The sequence below is a fragment of the Gigantopelta aegis genome, chromosome 7 (assembly GCF_016097555.1).
Source record: "Gigantopelta aegis isolate Gae_Host chromosome 7, Gae_host_genome, whole genome shotgun sequence".
Taxonomy (NCBI): domain Eukaryota; kingdom Metazoa; phylum Mollusca; class Gastropoda; order Neomphalida; family Peltospiridae; genus Gigantopelta; species Gigantopelta aegis.
The window spans coordinates 41,071,023-41,093,248 of record NC_054705.1 but is presented as its reverse complement, the minus strand read 5'-3'; positions in this window follow the sequence as shown (position 1 = coordinate 41,093,248).

The window sequence follows — 22,226 nt, the reverse complement described above, 5'->3', positions numbered from 1 at the left end:
AATGGCTGTATACCCATTGCATTTACTGTCAAACTAGTGGACCCATTCTCTAATGTCAAATGTCATGTGAGTCGGTGCAGTGGGTTCGATTCCAGTTAGTAGACACTGTGTTTTTTAACTGTAGGTTTCAGCCCACCCTACCCCATCGTGAGTGGCACCCGTCATAAGTAGATTAAGTTTGATTATTAATCATCAGCTATTATATTTCAACCATTAGGTGATTTTTACATGTAGTCTTAGAGAGGAAACTCGCTACAATTGTTCCATTAGTAGCAAGGAATATTTTATATGCATCATCCCATAGACAGGGTAGCACATACCACGGACGTTGATATACCAGTCGTGGTGCCCGTCATGATTAGAAGGCGGGGTGCAGAAATGAGCTTGAATGGAAGCAAAATAAGCGGAGGAAATGTAGGGCAGAGGGTAAAGAGTATATAAATGTCCACAAGAAAACCATACCGGAGAGGAAAACTGGTCATAGGTGCATATAAGTACTGCGGTACTGACTTGTGGCATGCACATGGTCTAAGTTAATACCCTCTTGTCTTGACGCAGACCTAGGTCAAGCTACTGTCCTGTTAGTAACAATCCATGGCGTTTCGCTCCCACGCCTGTTCACCCCACAACAATTCGGCTACTTACAGGGACAGACCCTAGTTTCAACCCGTGAGTTTAGTTAATCTACACACCTGTAACACTTTTGGATAAAGTTACAATAATTGAGTGAAACGAGTCTGTGACTTTGAAATGGTGAAATAACCTCTAAAAATAGACTAAAACACGACTCCATAACTGTTACTTCTCAGACGCACATGCATTTTTAACAATACGAGAAATACATTTTATGATATTAAAAACACCATGATGACCAAACACACTTCCAATGTATGGAAATTGATAATCTAAACCATAAAATCTAAGTAGAGAATAATTTCATTTATCAAAAACAGCTATAATAGTAAACAATATGCCTTAGTGTTTAAAAACTAGGGTATGTCCCTCTAAAACAATTAGTTGGTTATCGTACCCGCCCGCCCCATGAAAAATGCCCCACCCACCATGTTGGTTTTTTTTTTTTGTTATTTATTTTGTTATTTTGTTATTTTTTCAATTTAAAAACACCGTTCTAACTGTTCAGTTTCGATTCGTGGTGCGCAGTTCGGACATTTCAGAATTAGAATTAGCGCATATCTACATTTAATTAACATGTTGAGGTTATGGGACGGGATTCTTATTATTGTTATTTAATAAGTAAAAACCTACACGGGACAGAGCTGTACGAAATATATAGCTGTGATAATATCAGATGTTCGCAAACATTTCAGCTAAACCGTACCCCATCAAGAGTGGCGCCCATCATCAGTAGGGTTATCAATACGGAGCACGAGCCTGGACTAGCAAATGTCATGTGAGTCGGTACAGTAGGTTCGTGGGTTCGAATCCTGCCAGGTGACACTTTGTGTTTTTGACTATAAATGTAGAACCATCTGTCTGACACAATTTACCCATTAGCAGAGACTATTTGGGGTTTTCTGGGTTTGATTGTTTTTTGTTTTTTTTTTTTTTTGTTTTTTTTTTTACAATCTACAGGACCGGCGGCACGACGGAAGCAAGTAAACATTGGGGGGGGGGGGGGGGGGGGGGGCGCGATGGGTTCGGGTTATGCTAGCCCGTAATATTTTGAGAACTAGATGTTTAGAAATGTAATTTCCTGCATTCGTTTAGTAAAATTCATCTCTGCCTTAAGATTTACTACCAATAATATTTTTTATTCAGAATTATTGGGGGGGACTACAGTCCCCCACCACCCCCCAACTGCTCCGCCGTGACTGACCGTGGGGGTGTTTACTGTCGGTACAAAACACGTATCTTACAGATCGGCTGACAATATGACACTTTAAAATAAAACAGACACTTTTAAACCTCAAAAGATACTTTTAAAATAAAAAAGAACCCTTTTTTTTAAAAAAGGCACGTTTAATCAACAAAGGACACTTTTAAACTAAATAGGCCACTTTGAAAAAATAAAAATATATAAATAAAAAGGGCACTTTCAAATTCCAAAGAACACCTTAGAACTAAAAGGGGAACTTTTAAAGTAGGCACGACTCAAAATGTCTGACAGTATATATTCATAAACGAACTTAAGTACTTTAATACAATGTAGAGTAGTACTTTTAGTAGTCGTTTGGACAAAAATGGATACTTGAAAAGGGCCAACACGTCATGATCATGCAACGATTCTATCATCTCTCTGTCTCCCTCTTTCTCTCCCATAAAAATGGATGAACGGCCTATTTATGTGTAAAGAAATACATACTTATATTTAAAACAAGTGGAGTTGTTTATTTATTTTTTCACACACGCACACACATATATATATACAAACAATTCTAAGGTGCCTGTTATTAGTGAGATGTATTGGAACCGAGGAACACTTGATCGTAGAATCGCTACCTGTCGGTTACCTGTTTGGGTTATTTCCACATGCAGCCGAGCGCTCTACCGACTAAGCTAATCTCGCCATCATAATAACAACCGTGACTATAGCAGTATATTTTGTGTGCACTTGAGAAGCTCTCAAATTTCGTCGTCACTCGGCGATGTACCGTTACGCATGTTGAATTTTAAGTAAGTAAACATGCTTTGTGCGAAGTCTATTCGTTATTTGGGAAAGCCGGTATTCAGAATGAAAGGAGTGCGCTTTTGTTAGCGAACAATGTTCAACATTTCAAGGCAGATAATTGTATTGAATTGAGTTTCTCCAAAAAACTTGTGTTTGGTGTTGAAACATGTTACACGTCTCTGAGGCGAGACTGGGGATGGGTGGGTTTAATGTAATCCATATATCACGACTGCATTGGCTTGTATAATGGGGTGGTGGGGGTGGGGTGCGGGGGTGGGGTGTGGGGGCGGACCAGGGCCCCGTTCCACGAAGCGATCTTAGCGCTAAGATCACCTTAAGTGCGCAAGGTAGTTATGCACGTTTAAAGGTGAGGGCGGAATTTAGGTCAGTCGGTTGACTGCTCGCGTCGCAGGATCGAATCACGTCGGTGGATTCATTCAACTGATTGGGTTTTTTTCTCGTTCCAACCAGTGCACCACAACTGGTAAAAAAAAGAAGAGAAAACGTTTGTTTTGTATAACGACACCACTAGAACACATTAATTTATTAATCATTGGCTACTGGATGTCAAACATTTGTTAATCTCGACATATAGTCTAGCAAAAGATATTTTATATGCACAGCCTTTGAGATATGGCCCACTGACTGGGGTCGATCCCAGACCGACCGCGCATCAACCCACTGGGTTACCCCCCCCCCCCCCCCCCCACACACACACACACCTGGTCAAAGGCCGTTGTATGTGCTCACCGGCCTCGGTGGCGTCGTGGTTAGGCCATCGGTCTACAGGCTGGTAGGTATTGGGTTCGGATCCCAGTTGAGGCATGGGATTTTTAATCCAGATACCGACTGGTAGGTGTAAACCACTTGCACCGACCAGTGATCCATAACTCGTTCAACAAAGGCCATGGTTTGTGCTATCCTGCCTGTGGGAAGCGCAAATAAAAGATCCCTTGCTGCCTGTCGTAAAAGAGTAGCCTATGTGATCACAGCGGGTTTCCTCTTACAAACAGTGTCAGAATGACCATATGTTTGAGGTCCAATAGCCGATGATAAGATAAAAAATAAATAATCAATGTTCTCCAGTGGCGTCGTTAAATAAAACAAACTTTACTTTTTTTTTGTATGTGCTCTCCTGTCTGTGGCATTAGGACAAAATGTTGCGTGTTTCCTCTGATGTTTGATATCCAATAGCCGATGATTAATTAATTAATGAGCTCTAGTGATGTTAAACAAAACAAACTGTTTAAAAGTAGAACTTGGCGCTAAGATCGCTTCATGGAGCGGGGCACAGGTCTTTATGCCCCCCCCCCCCATCCCCCTCCCCCTGATGACGTACTAGATACAAGAGATAACGTGGGATATCATGCGTAACTGGGTAGGCGCCTGGTCCCTTTTCGATAATTGTGTTATGTGACGAATGCACGTAAATACATGAAGCGTCTCGCTAGTCTAAATTATTCTATGAATCAGTATGCAATAATAATAAAAAAAATAAAAAAATAATAATGATAAAAAACCCCACAAGCATTATGATAGTACAACTTGATCTGCAAAAGTACATGATAAAGCAATACACAAAATGTTAACTCAGTATCTGAAGGCTTTGTGAAAAATTATTCCGCAAATCTTTTTTTAACATCTCCTAAGTTCAAGGGCCATAACTCCGTCAAAAATGGGTAAATCGCCATGAAAGTCAAACTTGATCTGTACCAGTACACGATAAAGCTACACACAAAATGTCAACATCTCAAGGCTTTCTTAAAAAAACCCCCAAAAAACTAAACAAACAACCACCATCCGGAAAGCTATATGTGAGACAGACGGACAGAAGAACAGAGATGAAATCTTAGTCCCCTCCGTTTGGACTGGTAAGGGACTATTAATATATATATATATATATATATATATATATATATATATATATATATATATATATATATATATATATATATTTTTTTTTTTTTTTTTTTTTTTTTTTTTTTTTTTTTTTTTTTTTTTTTGGTGGCGTCGTGGTTAAGCCATCGAACATAAGGCTGGTAGGTACAGGTGTTCGCAGCCCTGTACCGGCTCCAACCCAGAGCGAGTTTTAAGGACTTAAGACCACTACACCCTCTTCTCTCTCACTAACCATTAAACACTAACATACTGTCCTGGACAGACATCCTAGATAGCTGAGGCGTGTGCCCAGAACAGTGTGCTTGAATCTTAATTGGATATAAGCACGAAAATGGAGTAATGTGAACATCTGCAATAGCGATGAAATACCCTAAGGGAGAATGCAAAGGAAAGGAATGTTTGTTTAACGACACCTCGGTACATTTTAAACTGGCTATATGGTGTGGTTATTTGAACACTTGGTCTAGATAGTGAGAGAAAGGAAAGGAATGTTTGTATAACGACATCTCAGTACATTTTAAACTGGCTATATGGTGTGGTTATTTGAACACTTGGTCTAGATTGTAAGAGAAAGGAAAGGAATGTTTGTATAACGACATCTCAGTACATTTTAAACTGGCTATATGGTGTGGTTATTTGAACACTTGGTCTAGATTGTAAGAGAAAGGAAAGGAATGTTTGTATAACGACACCTCAGTACATTTTAAACTGGCTATATGGTGTGGTTATTTGAATACTTGGTCTAGATAGTGAGAGAACGGAAAGGAATGTTTGTATAACGACACCTCAGTACATTTTAAACTGGCTATATGGTGTGGTTACTTGAACACTTGGTCTAGATAGTGAGAGAACGGAAAGGAATGTTTGTATAACGACACCTCAGTACATTTTAAACTGGCTATATGGTGTGGTTATTTGAATACTTGGTCTAGATAGTGAGAGAACGGAAAGGAATGTTTGTATAACGACACCTCAGTACATTTTAAACTGGCTATATGGTGTGGTTTAACGACACCTCAGTATATACTACTCAAAAGAATTTAAGGGTCAAAAATGTATAACCAAATAAGTTTCAGAGTGTATTAGATTGATGATATAAACTACACCAACATTTTTATTTATTGTTCCATATTTACAAAAAAACACAAATAAACGTCACTGTATACAAGAAAGTCACATGACATGCTGTCAAAGTTGAAGGTTGTCAAACATGGATTTTACACATTAGAACATTCGTTTAATAGTGTGTGAATCCACCCCTGGCGCGAATACACTCGACAGATCGTTGCCTCATGCTGTTGATCAGACGTCTGAAGAACTCTTGGGGAATAGCCTGCCACTCTGCCATAAGAAGTTGACCCAGATCATGAAGGTTGGCCGGAGGGCATGGTTATCCCGAACTCTCCTGCCTAATTCGTCCCAGGCGTTCTCTATTGGGGCCAAGTCAGGCGAATATGCTGGCCAATCCATCCTGGCGATACCTTGTTGTCTGAGAAAGTCCGTTACCACCGTGGCGCGGTAGAGTCTGGCATTGTCATCCTGCAGAACTGCCCCGCCGCCAATCTGCTGAAGGCCTGGGAGAACCAACGGCCGGATAATCTCATTCAGATAGCGGATTCCATTCAGATTGCCATCCACCACATAGAGGGGGGTCCTGTGGTGGATAGAGATGCCGCCCCACACCATGACGCTGCCACCACCGAACCGGTGACGTTGTCTAACGTTAACGTCAGCGAAGCGCTCCCCAGGACGTCTGTAGACAGAACCCGACCGTCGTTGAACTGGAGACTAAACCTGGACTCATCAGTGAACATCACTCGACCCCACTGAACACGTTGCCACCGTAGATGAAGCGTGCACCAGTGACGTCTGGCCGTTCTGTGACGTGGTAGGAGTGGTGGTCGAACAGCCTGGCGACGGCAGCGTAGATTATTGGCTCTCAGACGATTGTGTATGGTTTGATCACACTAGAGTTCCAGTCGCAGTCCGCAGATTGTCACGTAATCGGCGTGCAGTGGTTGTGCGTTGACGTAGAGCCATATTGGTGATGTAGCGGTCCTCTCTATTTGTAGTACTTCGGGGACTTCCCGAACGTGGACGATTTCGAACAGAATTCGTTGCTTGGTACCGTTGCCACAGTCGGCCAACGACACTCTGATTGACACCAAGTTTCAGAGCAACATTTCTTTGCGTATTGCCATCCTGAAGCCAAGCAATAGCCCTTCCTCGATCTTCGATAGTCAGTTGAAGTCGTACCATTGTCGAATTTGGAGTGCGCACCGTACACGAACGCAAGCTCCAATTATACCGAAATTCAGCATTGGGAACATGGAATACACGTGCAAAGCGTGCAAATGAAGCGCTTTGTAAAAAAGCAAGTTATGGGCACTTAGCAGACCTTTCGCTTTCGCCCTAATTTAAGCATGTTTTCGCCATTAGAACCAGTCGACAGTGTCAATGACAGTGGATTTTAATTCATTTATGGGTTGCTTAGACCCACTTTCGTCAAAATGGAACAATACCATGCGCGACATTATGGTCTAGCTAATATAATTGACATTCAGAAAATAATGTCGAAAATATCGTCTGACCCTTAAATTCTTTTGAGTACTATATTTTAAACTGGCTATATGGTGTGGTTATTTCTACACTTGGTCTAGATAGTGAGAGAAAGGAAAGGAATGTTTGTTTAACGACACCTCAGTATATTTTAAACTGGCTATATGGTGTGGTTATTTGAACACTTGGTCTAGATAGTGAGAGAAAGGAAAGGAATGTTTGTATAACGACATCTCAGAACATTTTAAACTGGCTATATGGTGTGGTTATTTGAACACTTGGTCTAGATTGTAAGAGAAAGGAAAGGAATGTTTGTATAACACCTCAGTACATTTTAAACTGGCTATATGGTGCGGTTATTTGAATACTTGGTCTAGATAGTGAGAGAACGGAAAGGAATGTTTGTATAACGACACCTCAGTACATTTTAAACTGGCTATATGGTGTGGTTACTTGAACACTTGGTCTAGATAGTGAGAGAAAGGAAAGGAATGTTTGTATAACGACACCTCAGTACATTTTAAACTGGCTATATGGTGTGGTTACTTGAACACTTGGTCTAGATAGTGAGAGAACGGAAAGGAATGTTTGTATAACGACACCTCAGTACATTTTAAACTGGCTATATGGTGTGGTTTAACGACACCTCAGTATATACTACTCAAAAGAATTTAAGGGTCAAAAATGTATAACCAAATAAGTTTCAGAGTGTATTAGATTGATGATATAAACTACACCAACATTTTTATTTATTGTTCCATATTTACAAAAAAACACAAATAAACGTCACTGTATACAAGAAAGTCACATGACATGCTGTCAAAGTTGAAGGTTGTCAAACATGGATTTTACACATTAGAACATTCGTTTAATAGTGTGTGAATCCACCCCTGGCGCGAATACACTCGACAGATCGTTGCCTCATGCTGTTGATCAGACGTCTGAAGAACTCTTGGGGAATAGCCTGCCACTCTGCCATAAGAAGTTGACCCAGATCATGAAGGTTGGCCGGAGGGCATGGTTATCCCGAACTCTCCTGCCTAATTCGTCCCAGGCGTTCTCTATTGGGGCCAAGTCAGGCGAATATGCTGGCCAATCCATCCTGGCGATACCTTGTTGTCTGAGAAAGTCCGTTACCACCCTGGCGCGGTAGAGTCTGGCATTGTCATCCTGCAGAACTGCCCCGCCGCCAATCTGCTGAAGGCCTGGGAGAACCAACGGCCGGATAATCTCATTCAGATAGCGGATTCCATTCAGATTGCCATCCACCACATAGAGGGGGGTCCTGTGGTGGATAGAGATGCCGCCCCACACCATGACGCTGCCACCACCGAACCGGTGACGTTGTCTAACGTTAACGTCAGCGAAGCGCTCCCCAGGACGTCTGTAGACAGAACCCGACCGTCGTTGAACTGGAGACTAAACCTGGACTCATCAGTGAACATCACTCGACCCCACTGAACACGTTGCCACCGTAGATGAAGCGTGCACCAGTGACGTCTGGCCGTTCTGTGACGTGGTAGGAGTGGTGGTCGAACAGCCTGGCGACGGCAGCGTAGATTATTGGCTCTCAGACGATTGTGTATGGTTTGATCACACTAGAGTTCCAGTCGCAGTCCACAGATTGTCACGTAATCGGCGTGCAGTGGTTGTGCGTTGACGTAGAGCCAGATTGGTGATGTAGCGGTCCTCTCTATTTGTAGTGCTTCGGGGACTTCCCGAACGTGGACGATTTCGAACAGAATTCGTTGCTTGGTACCGTTGCCACAGTCGGCCAACGACACTCTGATTGACACCAAGTTTCAGAGCAACATTTCTTTGCGTATTGCCATCCTGAAGCCAAGCAATAGCCCTTCCTCGATCTTCGATAGTCAGTTGAAGTCGTACCATTGTCGAATTTGGAGTGTGCACCGTACCCGAACGCAAGCTCCAATTATACCGAAATTCAGCATTGGGAACATGGAATACACGTGCAAAGCGTGCAAATGAAGCGCTTTGTAAAAAAGCAAGTTATGGGCACTTAGCAGACCTTTCGCTTTCGCCCTAATTTAAGCATGTTTTCGCCATTAGAACCAGTCGACAGTGTCAATGACAGTGGATTTTAATTCATTTATGGGTTGCTTAGACCCACTTTCGTCAAAATGGAACAATACCATGCGCGACATTATGGTCTAGCTAATATAATTGACATTCAGAAAATAATGTCGAAAATATCGTCTGACCCTTAAATTCTTTTGAGTAGTATATTTTAAACTGGCTATATGGTGTGGTTATTTCTACACTTGGTCTAGATAGTGAGAGAAAGGAAAGGAATGTTTGTTTAACGACACCTCAGTATATTTTAAACTGGCTATATGGTGTGGTTATTTGAACACTTGGTCTAGATAGTGAGAGAAAGGAAAGGAATGTTTGTATAACGACACCTCAGAACATTTTAAACTGGCTATATGGTGTGGTTATTTGAACACTTGGTCTAGACTAGGTTGGAATGAGAACTAGCCCACCGACGGGGATCGATCCAAGACTGACCGCACATCAAGCAAGCGCTTTACCACTGGGCTACGTCCCAGCCACCAAACAATGAGTCTGTCAGTCAGTCAGTCAATCAATGTTTAACGACACCCCTGCACGAAAAACACATCGGCTATTGGGTGTCAAACTATGGTAAAGGCAAATCTAAAGCCCTAGCAAACAATGAGTCAGTCAGTCAGTCAGTCAATCAATGTTTAACGACACCCCTGCACGAAAAACACATCGGCTATTGGGTGTCAAACTATGGTAAAGGCAAATCTAAAGCCCTAGCAAACAATGAGTCAGTCAGTCAGTCAGTCAATCAATGTTTAACGACACCCCTGCACGAAAAACACATCGGCTATTGGGTGTCAAACTATGGTAAAGGCAAATCTAAAGCCCTAGCAAACAATGAGTCAGTCAGTCAGTCAATCAATGTTTAACGACACCCCTGCACGAAAAACACATCGGCTATTGGGTGTCAAACTATGGTAAAGGCAAATCTAAAGCCCTAGCAAACAATGAGTCAGTCAGTCAGTCAGTCAATCAATGTTTAACGACACCCCTGCACGAAAAACACATCGGCTATTGGGTGTCAAACTATGGTAAAGGCAAATCTAAAGCCCTAGCAAACAATGAGTCAGTCAGTCAATCAATGTTTAACGACACCACTGCACGAAAAACACATCGGCTATTGGGTGTCAAACTATGGTAAAGGCAAATCTAAAGCCCTAGCAAACAATGAGTCAGTCAGTCAATCAATGTTTAACGACACCCCGCACGAAAAACACATCGGCTATTGGGTGTCAAACTATGGTAAAGGCAAATCTAAAGCCCTAGCAAACAATGAGTCAGTCAGTCAGTCAATCAATGTTTAACGACACCCCGCACGAAAAACACATCGGCTATTGGGTGTCAAACTATGGTAAAGGGAAATCTAAAGCCCTAGCAAACAATGAGTCAGTCAGTCAGTCAATGTTTAACGACACCCCTGCACGAAAAACACATCGGCTATTGGGTGTCAAACTATGGTAAAGGCAAATCTAAAGCCCTAGCAAACAATGAGTCAGTCAGTCAGTCATTCAATCAATGTTTAACGACAGCCCTGCACGAAAAACACATCGGCTATTGGGTGTCAAACTATGGTAAAGGCAAATCTAAAGCCCTAGCAAACAAGACAAAATACAAATACAATATGTCTGATTTTATTATGGGACACAATGACCGACTCTTTTATATGTTTTACATGTAAAATTGTCTCACTATTCTCACACACTCCAGGGGCGGATCCAGGACTTTGTGAAGAGGGGTCACAGAGACAACTGATCCCAGCTCTCAAAGGGAGTGAGATCTGTAGGGGTGGGTGGGGGGTCAAGGAACCCCTGCGACACGCCCCTCCAACTGCTCGATCCATCAATGCACTCTATGTTGCATGTCTTCTCTGACCACTTTGTTATTGCCAAATGTTTTAACTTGCAATCCAGACACAGAGCCAGGGTAGGGCATTGGTGAAGCAAAACCACTAACCCAAACTTGAATTTGAGAGTAATTTCTAGTGGGCCTGGTCATCCCTTCCAGGTAAACATATTAAAAAAAATGAAAATTCGACTCCATCTTACCCCAACCTCGGAAAACGACATTTATAATAATGGATATACAGTAATGTACACTTATAACGAACATGCATAGAACGAACTGATCATAAAGTCTCTATACATTAATAACCAACTTGTGTAAATATGTACAATGAACTATTGCTATAATGAAGTTACTATTGTGAAAGAAAGAAAGGAATGTTTTATTTAACGACGCACTCAACACATTTTATTTACGGTTATATGGCGTCAGACATATGGTTAAGGACCACACAAATTGTTTTAGAGGAAACCCGCTGTCGCCACATAGGCTACTCTTTTACGACAGGCAGCAAGGGATCTTTTATTTGCGCTTCCCACAGGCAGGATAGCACAAACCATGGCCTTTGTTGAACCAGTTATGGATCACTGGTCGGTGTAAGTGGTTTACACCTACCCATTGAGCCTTGCGGAGCACTCACTCAGGGTTTGGAGTCGGTATCTGGATTAAAAATCCCATGCCTCGACTGGGATCCGAACCCAGTACCTACCAGCCTGTAGACCGATGACCTGCTGCGACGCCACCGAGGCCGGTAGTTACTATTGTGGTTCCTTCCAGTTCGTTATAAGAGTATTTTACTGTAGTTTATTTTTGTTTAACGACACCACTAGAGTGCACTGATGTTTTATTAACTATCGGCTATTGGATGTCAAACATTTGTTAATTCCTGACACCCAGTCTTCACAAAACACCAGTTGAATTGTTGCGACTCTTTAAACTCAGTCTTTGAAGGCTTTTTTTGTTGACAGTATGCCTACCAATTAATAGGATACTAAATTTGTGTCCATTATCAAATTGGCGTGCAAAGTTTTTAGTGGGGGTCAGGTCTTGCTCCTCCAGAAAATTATCTTGGAGCAAGGGAGGCTTTCAACCACCAAAACGCCACCCACCCCCTCTGCAGATGCTCCTGATTACAGGTATATACAATATACGCCCACCCCTCTGTAGATTTACAATTTATTTATTTACATACAATTTATGTTCAGGGCTAGCTCTGGCACTCGCCAAATTCACCTACAGCGAATTTTGAAAACAACTGGCTGAATTTTATTTTGAATTGGCGAAAGAATAAAAAGCATTGTTACAAAATAACAGAGTATCTATAAAATTTTGAGGTTTAATATATATATTTGGCAAAATGTTCTGCTGATCCAGAGCTAGCCCTGATGTTACAACTTGTTTAAAAATATATCCAAATCTCATTCACTTAAAAGACAAATTGCAAAACAGCTCCTTATAAGACAAATCCAACAGGAATTTATGTAGTATTCTCTATATAAACAACTTGTTGTAATATTAATGTTATCTAACGGCCACTAATGTAGTATTCTCTATTATAAACAACTGGTTGTAATATTAATGTTATCTAAGGGCCACTAATGTAGTATTCTCTATTATAAACAACTGGTTGTAATATTAATGTTATCTAATGGCCACTCATGTAGTACTCATGTAGTATATATGTTCGTTTAGTTTTGTTTAACGATACCACCTGAGCATATTGATTTATTAATCATCAGCTACTGGATGTTAAACATATGGTAATTCTGACAGACTTAGAGAGGAAACCTGCCACATTTGCACATTAGTAGCAAGGGATCATTAATACGCACCATCCCACAGACAGGATAGCACATACCACAGCCTCTGATATACCAGTCGTGGTGCACTGGCTGGAATGAGAAATAGCCCAATGGGCCCACCAACGGGGATCGATCCCAGACCAATAGGAAGAGATACAAGAAATGCTGTGTCCAATTTCAAAAGATTTCAAACCCATAACCACCTAGTAGGGGCACTTATGCTCTGTTTTGTTTTTAATTACATACCCTCAACTTATTTTTTGGCAGAAAGCTTGACAGTTCGCATTTGGCAGTAAAACAGTGCACATTGGCAATCACAGTTTAAACGGACATGAACACCTAGTGTACTGTTTGTAAACTAATACAACAACAATTATGGTACTGACTTGTTATCCCGAACTCTCCTGCCTAATTCGTCCCAGGCGTTCTCTATTGGGGCCAAGTCAGGCGAATATGCTGGCCAATCCATCCTGGCGATACCTTGTTGTCTGAGAAAGTCCGTTACCACCGTGGCGCGGTAGAGTCTGGCATTGTCATCCTGCAGAACTGCCCCGCCGCCAATCTGCTGAAGGCCTGGGAGAACCAACGGCCGGATAATCTCATTCAGATAGCGGATTCCATTCAGATTGCCATCCACCACATAGAGGGGGGTCCTGTGGTGGATAGAGATGCCGCCCCACACCATGACGCTGCCACCACCGAACCGGTGACGTTGTCTAACGTTAACGTCAGCGAAGCGCTCCCCAGGACGTCTGTAGACAGAACCCGACCGTCGTTGAACTGGAGACTAAACCTGGACTCATCAGTGAACATCACTCGACCCCACTGAACACGTTGCCACCGTAGATGAAGCGTGCACCAGTGACGTCTGGCCGTTCTGTGACGTGGTAGGAGTGGTGGTCGAACAGCCTGGCGACGGCAGCGTAGATTATTGGCTCTCAGACGATTGTGTATGGTTTGATCACACTAGAGTTCCAGTCGCAGTCCGCAGATTGTCACGTAATCGGCGTGCAGTGGTTGTGCGTTGACGTAGAGCCATATTGGTGATGTAGCGGTCCTCTCTATTTGTAGTACTTCGGGGACTTCCCGAACGTGGACGATTTCGAACAGAATTCGTTGCTTGGTACCGTTGCCACAGTCGGCCAACGACACTCTGATTGACACCAAGTTTCAGAGCAACATTTCTTTGCGTATTGCCATCCTGAAGCCAAGCAATAGCCCTTCCTCGATCTTCGATAGTCAGTTGAAGTCGTACCATTGTCGAATTTGGAGTGCGCACCGTACACGAACGCAAGCTCCAATTATACCGAAATTCAGCATTGGGAACATGGAATACACGTGCAAAGCGTGCAAATGAAGCGCTTTGTAAAAAAGCAAGTTATGGGCACTTAGCAGACCTTTCGCTTTCGCCCTAATTTAAGCATGTTTTCGCCATTAGAACCAGTCGACAGTGTCAATGACAGTGGATTTTAATTCATTTATGGGTTGCTTAGACCCACTTTCGTCAAAATGGAACAATACCATGCGCGACATTATGGTCTAGCTAATATAATTGACATTCAGAAAATAATGTCGAAAATATCGTCTGACCCTTAAATTCTTTTGAGTAGTATATTTTAAACTGGCTATATGGTGTGGTTATTTCTACACTTGGTCTAGATAGTGAGAGAAAGGAAAGGAATGTTTGTTTAACGACACCTCAGTATATTTTAAACTGGCTATATGGTGTGGTTATTTGAACACTTGGTCTAGATAGTGAGAGAAAGGAAAGGAATGTTTGTATAACGACATCTCAGAACATTTTAAACTGGCTATATGGTGTGGTTATTTGAACACTTGGTCTAGATTGTAAGAGAAAGGAAAGGAATGTTTGTATAACACCTCAGTACATTTTAAACTGGCTATATGGTGCGGTTATTTGAATACTTGGTCTAGATAGTGAGAGAACGGAAAGGAATGTTTGTATAACGACACCTCAGTACATTTTAAACTGGCTATATGGTGTGGTTATTTGAATACTTGGTCTAGATAGTGAGAGAACGGAAAGGAATGTTTGTATAACGACACCTCAGTACATTTTAAACTGGCTATATGGTGTGGTTACTTGAACACTTGGTCTAGATAGTGAGAGAAAGGAAAGGAATGTTTGTATAACGACACCTCAGTACATTTTAAACTGGCTATATGGTGTGGTTACTTGAACACTTGGTCTAGATAGTGAGAGAAAGGAAAGGAATGTTTGTATAACGACACCTCAGTACATTTTAAACTGGCTATATGGTGTGGTTTAACGACACCTCAGTATATACTACTCAAAAGAATTTAAGGGTCAAAAATGTATAACCAAATAAGTTTCAGAGTGTATTAGATTGATGATATAAACTACACCAACATTTTTATTTATTGTTCCATATTTACAAAAAAACACAAATAAACGTCACTGTATACAAGAAAGTCACATGACATGCTGTCATAGTTGAAGGTTGTCAAACATGGATTTTACACATTAGAACATTCGTTTAATAGTGTGTGAATCCACCCCTGGCGCGAATACACTCGACAGATCGTTGCCTCATGCTGTTGATCAGACGTCTGAAGAACTCTTGGGGAATAGCCTGCCACTCTGCCATAAGAAGTTGACCCAGATCATGAAGGTTGGCCGGAGGGCATGGTTATCCCGAACTCTCCTGCCTAATTCGTCCCAGGCGTTCTCTATTGGGGCCAAGTCAGGCGAATATGCTGGCCAATCCATCCTGGCGATACCTTGTTGTCTGAGAAAGTCCGTTACCACCCTGGCGCGGTAGAGTCTGGCATTGTCATCCTGCAGAACTGCCCCGCCGCCAATCTGCTGAAGGCCTGGGAGAACCAACGGCCGGATAATCTCATTCAGATAGCGGATTCCATTCAGATTGCCATCCACCACATAGAGGGGGGTCCTGTGGTGGATAGAGATGCCGCCCCACACCATGACGCTGCCACCACCGAACCGGTGACGTTGTCTAACGTTAACGTCAGCGAAGCGCTCCCCAGGACGTCTGTAGACAGAACCCGACCGTCGTTGAACTGGAGACTAAACCTGGACTCATCAGTGAACATCACTCGACCCCACTGAACACGTTGCCACCGTAGATGAAGCGTGCACCAGTGACGTCTGGCCGTTCTGTGACGTGGTAGGAGTGGTGGTCGAACAGCCTGGCGACGGCAGCGTAGATTATTGGCTCTCAGACGATTGTGTATGGTTTGATCACACTAGAGTTCCAGTCGCAGTCCACAGATTGTCACGTAATCGGCGTGCAGTGGTTGTGCGTTGACGTAGAGCCAGATTGGTGATGTAGCGGTCCTCTCTATTTGTAGTGCTTCGGGGACTTCCCGAACGTGGACGATTTCGAACAGAATTCGTTGCTTGGTACCGTTGCCACAGTCGGCCAACGACACTCTGATTGACACCAAGTTTCAGAGCAACATTTCTTTGCGTATTGCCATCCTGAAGCCAAGCAATAGCCCTTCCTCGATCTTCGATAGTCAGTTGAAGTCGTACCATTGTCGAATTTGGAGTGTGCACCGTACCCGAACGCAAGCTCCAATTATACCGAAATTCAGCATTGGGAACATGGAATACACGTGCAAAGCGTGCAAATGAAGCGCTTTGTAAAAAAGCAAGTTATGGGCACTTAGCAGACCTTTCGCTTTCGCCCTAATTTAAGCATGTTTTCGCCATTAGAACCAGTCGACAGTGTCAATGACAGTGGATTTTAATTCATTTATGGGTTGCTTAGACCCACTTTCGTCAAAATGGAACAATACCATGCGCAACATTATGGTCTAGCTAATATAATTGACATTCAGAAAATAATGTCGAAAATATCGTCTGACCCTTAAATTCTTTTGAGTAGTATATTTTAAACTGGCTATATGGTGTGGTTATTTCTACACTTGGTCTAGATAGTGAGAGAAAGGAAAGGAATGTTTGTTTAACGACACCTCAGTATATTTTAAACTGGCTATATGGTGTGGTTATTTGAACACTTGGTCTAGATAGTGAGAGAAAGGAAAGGAATGTTTGTATAACGACATCTCAGAACATTTTAAACTGGCTATATGGTGTGGTTATTTGAACACTTGGTCTAGATTGTAAGAGAAAGGAAAGGAATGTTTGTATAACGACACCTCAGTACATTTTAAACTGGCTATATGGTGTGGTTATTTGAGCACTTGGTCTAGACTAGGTTGGAATGAGAACTAGCCCACCGACGGGGATCGATCCAAGACTGACCGCACATCAAGCAAGCGCTTTACCACTGGGCTACGTCCCAGCCACCAAACAATGAGTCAGTCAGTCAGTCAGTCAATCAATGTTTAACGACACCCCTGCACGAAAAACACATCGGCTATTGGGTGTCAAACTATGGTAAAGGCAAATCTAAAGCCCTAGCAAACAATGAGTCAGTCAGTCAGTCAGTCAATCAATGTTTAACGACACCCCTGCACGAAAAACACATCGGCTATTGGGTGTCAAACTATGGTAAAGGCAAATCTAAAGCCCTAGCAAACAATGAGTCAGTCAGTCAGTCAATCAATGTTTAACGACACCCCTGCACGAAAAACACATCGGCTATTGGGTGTCAAACTATGGTAAAGGCAAATCTAAAGCCCTAGCAAACAATGAGTCAGTCAGTCAATCAATGTTTAACGACACCCCTGCACGAAAAACACATCGGCTATTGGGTGTCAAACTATGGTAAAGGCAAATCTAAAGCCCTAGCAAACAATGAGTCAGTCAGTCAATCAATGTTTAACGACACCACTGCACGAAAAACACATCGGCTATTGGGTGTCAAACTATGGTAAAGGCAAATCTAAAGCCCTAGCAAACAATGAGTCAGTCAGTCAGTCAATCAATGTTTAACGACACCCCGCACGAAAAACACATCGGCTATTGGGTGTCAAACTATGGTAAAGGCAAATCTAAAGCCCTAGCAAACAATGAGTCAGTCAGTCAGTCAATGTTTAACGACACCCCTGCACGAAAAACACATCGGCTATTGGGTGTCAAACTATGGTAAAGGCAAATCTAAAGCCCTAGCAAACAATGAGTCAGTCAGTCAGTCATTCAATCAATGTTTAACGACAGCCCTGCACGAAAAACACATCGGCTATTGGGTGTCAAACTATGGTAAAGGCAAATCTAAAGCCCTAGCAAACAAGACAAAATACAAATACAATATGTCTGATTTTATTATGGGACACAATGACCGACTCTTTTATATGTTTTACATGTAAAATTGTCTCACTATTCTCACACACTCCAGGGGCGGATCCAGGACTTTGTGAAGAGGGGTCACAGAGACAACTGATCCCAGCTCTCAAAGGGAGTGAGATCTGTAGGGGTGGGTGGGGGGTCAAGGAACCCCTGCGACACGCCCCTCCAACTGCTCGATCCATCAATGCACTCTATGTTGCATGTCTTCTCTGACCACTTTGTTATTGCCAAATGTTTTAACTTGCAATCCAGACACAGAGCCAGGGTAGGGCATTGGTGAAGCAAAACCACTAACCCAAACTTGAATTTGAGAGTAATTTCTAGTGGGCCTGGTCATCCCTTCCAGGTAAACATATTTAAAAAAATGAAAATTCGACTCCATCTTACCCCAACCTCGGAAAACTACATTTATAATAATGGATATACAGTAATGTACACTTATAACGAACATGCATAGAACGAACTGATCATAAAGTCTCTATACATTAATAACCAACTTGTGTAAATATGTACAATGAACTATTGCTATAATGAAGTTACTATTGTGAAAGAAAGAAAGGAATGTTTTATTTAACGACGCACTCAACACATTTTATTTACGGTTATATGGCGTCAGACATATGGTTAAGGACCACACAAATTGTTTTAGAGGAAACCCGCTGTCGCCACATAGGCTACTCTTTTACGACAGGCAGCAAGGGATCTTTTATTTGCGCTTCCCACAGGCAGGATAGCACAAACCATGGCCTTTGTTGAACCAGTTATGGATCACTGGTCGGTGTAAGTGGTTTACACCTACCCATTGAGCCTTGCGGAGCACTCACTCAGGGTTTGGAGTCGGTATCTGGATTAAAAATCCCATGCCTCGACTGGGATCCGAACCCAGTACCTACCAGCCTGTAGACCGATGACCTGCTGCGACGCCACCGAGGCCGGTAGTTACTATTGTGGTTCCTTCCAGTTCGTTATAAGAGTATTTTACTGTAGTTTATTTTTGTTTAACGACACCACTAGAGTGCACTGATGTTTTATTAACTATCGGCTATTGGATGTCAAACATTTGTTAATTCCTGACACCCAGTCTTCACAAAACACCAGTTGAATTGTTGCGACTCTTTAAACTCAGTCTTTGAAGGCATTTTTTGTTGACAGTATGCCTACCAATTAATAGGATACTAAATTTGTGTCCATTATCAAATTGGCGTGCAAAGTTTTTAGTGGGGGTCAGGTCTTGCTCCTCCAGAAAATTATCTTGGAGCAAGGGAGGCTTTCAACCACCAAAATGCCACCCACCCCCTCTGCAGATGCTCCTGATTACAGGTATATACAATATACGCCCACCCCTCTGTAGATTTACAATTTATTTATTTACATACAATTTATGTTCAGGGCTAGCTCTGGCACTCGCCAAATTCACCTACAGCGAATTTTGAAAACAACTGGCTGAATTTTATTTTGAATTGGCGAAAGAATAAAAAGCATTGTTACAAAATAACAGAGTATCTATAAAATTTTGAGGTTTAATATATATATTTGGCAAAATGTTCTGCTGATCCAGAGCTAGCCCTGATGTTACAACTTGTTTAAAAATATATCCAAATCTCATTCACTTAAAAGACAAATTGCAAAACAGCTCCTTATAAGACAAATCCAACAGGAATTTATGTAGTATTCTCTATATAAACAACTTGTTGTAATATTAATGTTATCTAACGGCCACTAATGTAGTATTCTCTATTATAAACAACTGGTTGTAATATTAATGTTATCTAAGGGCCACTAATGTAGTATTCTCTATTATAAACAACTGGTTGTAATATTAATGTTATCTAATGGCCACTCATGTAGTACTCATGTAGTATATATGTTCGTTTAGTTTTGTTTAACGATACCACCTGAGCATATTGATTTATTAATCATCAGCTACTGGATGTTAAACATATGGTAATTCTGACAGACATAGAGAGGAAACCTGCCACATTTGCACATTAGTAGCAAGGGATCATTAATACGCACCATCCCACAGACAGGATAGCACATACCACAGCCTCTGATATACCAGTCGTGGTGCACTGGCTGGAATGAGAAATAGCCCAATGGGCCCACCAACGGGGATCGATCCCAGACCAATAGGAAGAGATACAAGAAATGCTGTGTCCAATTTCAAAAGATTTCAAACCCATAACCACCTAGTAGGGGCACTTATGCTCTGTTTTGTTTTTAATTACATACCCTCAACTTATTTTTTGGCAGAAAGCTTGACAGTTCGCATTTGGCAGTAAAACAGTGCACATTGGCAATCACAGTTTAAACGGACATGAACACCTAGTGTACTGTTTGTAAACTAATACAACAACAATTATGGCGGTGCTTTTCTCTTTTTTCCTGCTGAAGGAACTTCTGTATTCGATGGCTTTTCTGAAAACAAAATATAAAGAAAGAAAAAAATGTTTTATTTAATGACACACTCGACACATTTTATTTATGGTTATATGGCATCAGAAATATGGTTAAGGACCACACAGATATTGAGAGAGGAAACCTGCTGTTGCCACTTCATGGGCTACTATTTTCTATTAGCAGCAAGTTATCTTTTATATACACAATCCCACAGACAGGGTAGTACATACTACGGTTTTTGATATACCAGTTGTGGTGCACTGGCTGGAACGAGAAATAGCCCAATGGGCCCACCGATGTGGATCGATCCCAGACTGACTGCGCATCGAGCGGAAAACAAAAATATAACAAAATTCAGCTGGTGTTTGTCAAGAGTTACATGTACCTAATGTTTTCAAAACTAAATGTATGTTTTCTTTTTATTCATATATAACATACTGTGATGGCCAAATCTTTCTATTACAGATAATTTTGTATTAGTTATATATCATCCATTAAAGAAATTAATATCAAAGAAAACCCCAAAATACAAAACTAATAATGATGGTCAAATTATGGTAACAATGAGGTCAATCGTGGTTCATACAGATTTTCAGCAAGCAAATGGCAAAATGGAAATAGCTAAGTGTTAAATAACTCTGAGCTTTGCATATAAATATGGCAAACGATCAATCTCTATGTTCCATTCCTTATCAAGTTGTGCACAATATAAACATTGATTCAATTTTGATTTCAACTTTGGGAAAATTTATTGACATAAAATTCAACAGACATATTCAAATTCAAGGTCATTCAAAATTGTGGCAATGATGTCAAGTAAGTGGAATTTTAACAGGGAATGGAAATACAAGGAATCACCCTGCTCTTTGCCAAAGTAACCATTTGCTAATTTTCATACAAAATGGCTACAACATTCAGGGTTGAAAATTAACATGAAAACCATGGTCGCCAGCAGGGCCAGTTGAAAAAAGATTATACTGGCCCTTCTCAAATTCAACTAGCCTTCCAATTATCACATTGGAATTTAACTGCACAGCCAAAATCAAAACTAGAGTGGGTTTTTTTATTGAATAATAACCATGTGCTCACCGTATATAGTCCGTTTGGGTTAAAGAAAACTGATTAACTGGCATTTAACTTCATAATGAGTAAAATTAAAATTCATATAAAAACATGTTATTGAGTTTTAAACCCATACCAACTCAAACAAAATGAAAAAAGAAATCCAGTATAAATGAACATGTTTCTTTACACAGTACCTTTAAATTATACATATTAAATCTAATTTTTAATACAGGGTAAAAGATAATGCAGTGTGTGTATGTATGTATGTGTGTGTCCTTATGTGTATGTGTGTATGTTGGATCTATTGCTAAAGTATGTCACTGTGTGTATTATTTATGCTTATGTTACTCTCAGTGTATATTACAGTACTTTAAGTTGGTTGTGTTTAGCCTGGCTTAGCAATACTTTCTACTGTTATCAATACCACTAAATTTACTACTGCTACTATTATTTCTCTCTTTTATTTCATTATTCTCCATTTAATATACATTATAACAAAAGTGGGGTAAGGGCAAAATAGACATTGCAACATTTCCCTCTGACCCTGTAGGGTTGTTTTTATTTTTTATACATGTTTATGTATTTGTAATCTATATCTGTATGGCGTGTGAATGTATATGTAGGCAATTGTATTGTGAGGTAATTGTTTATATACTCCTGGTCAGTGGTCTGTGTAATGTATACA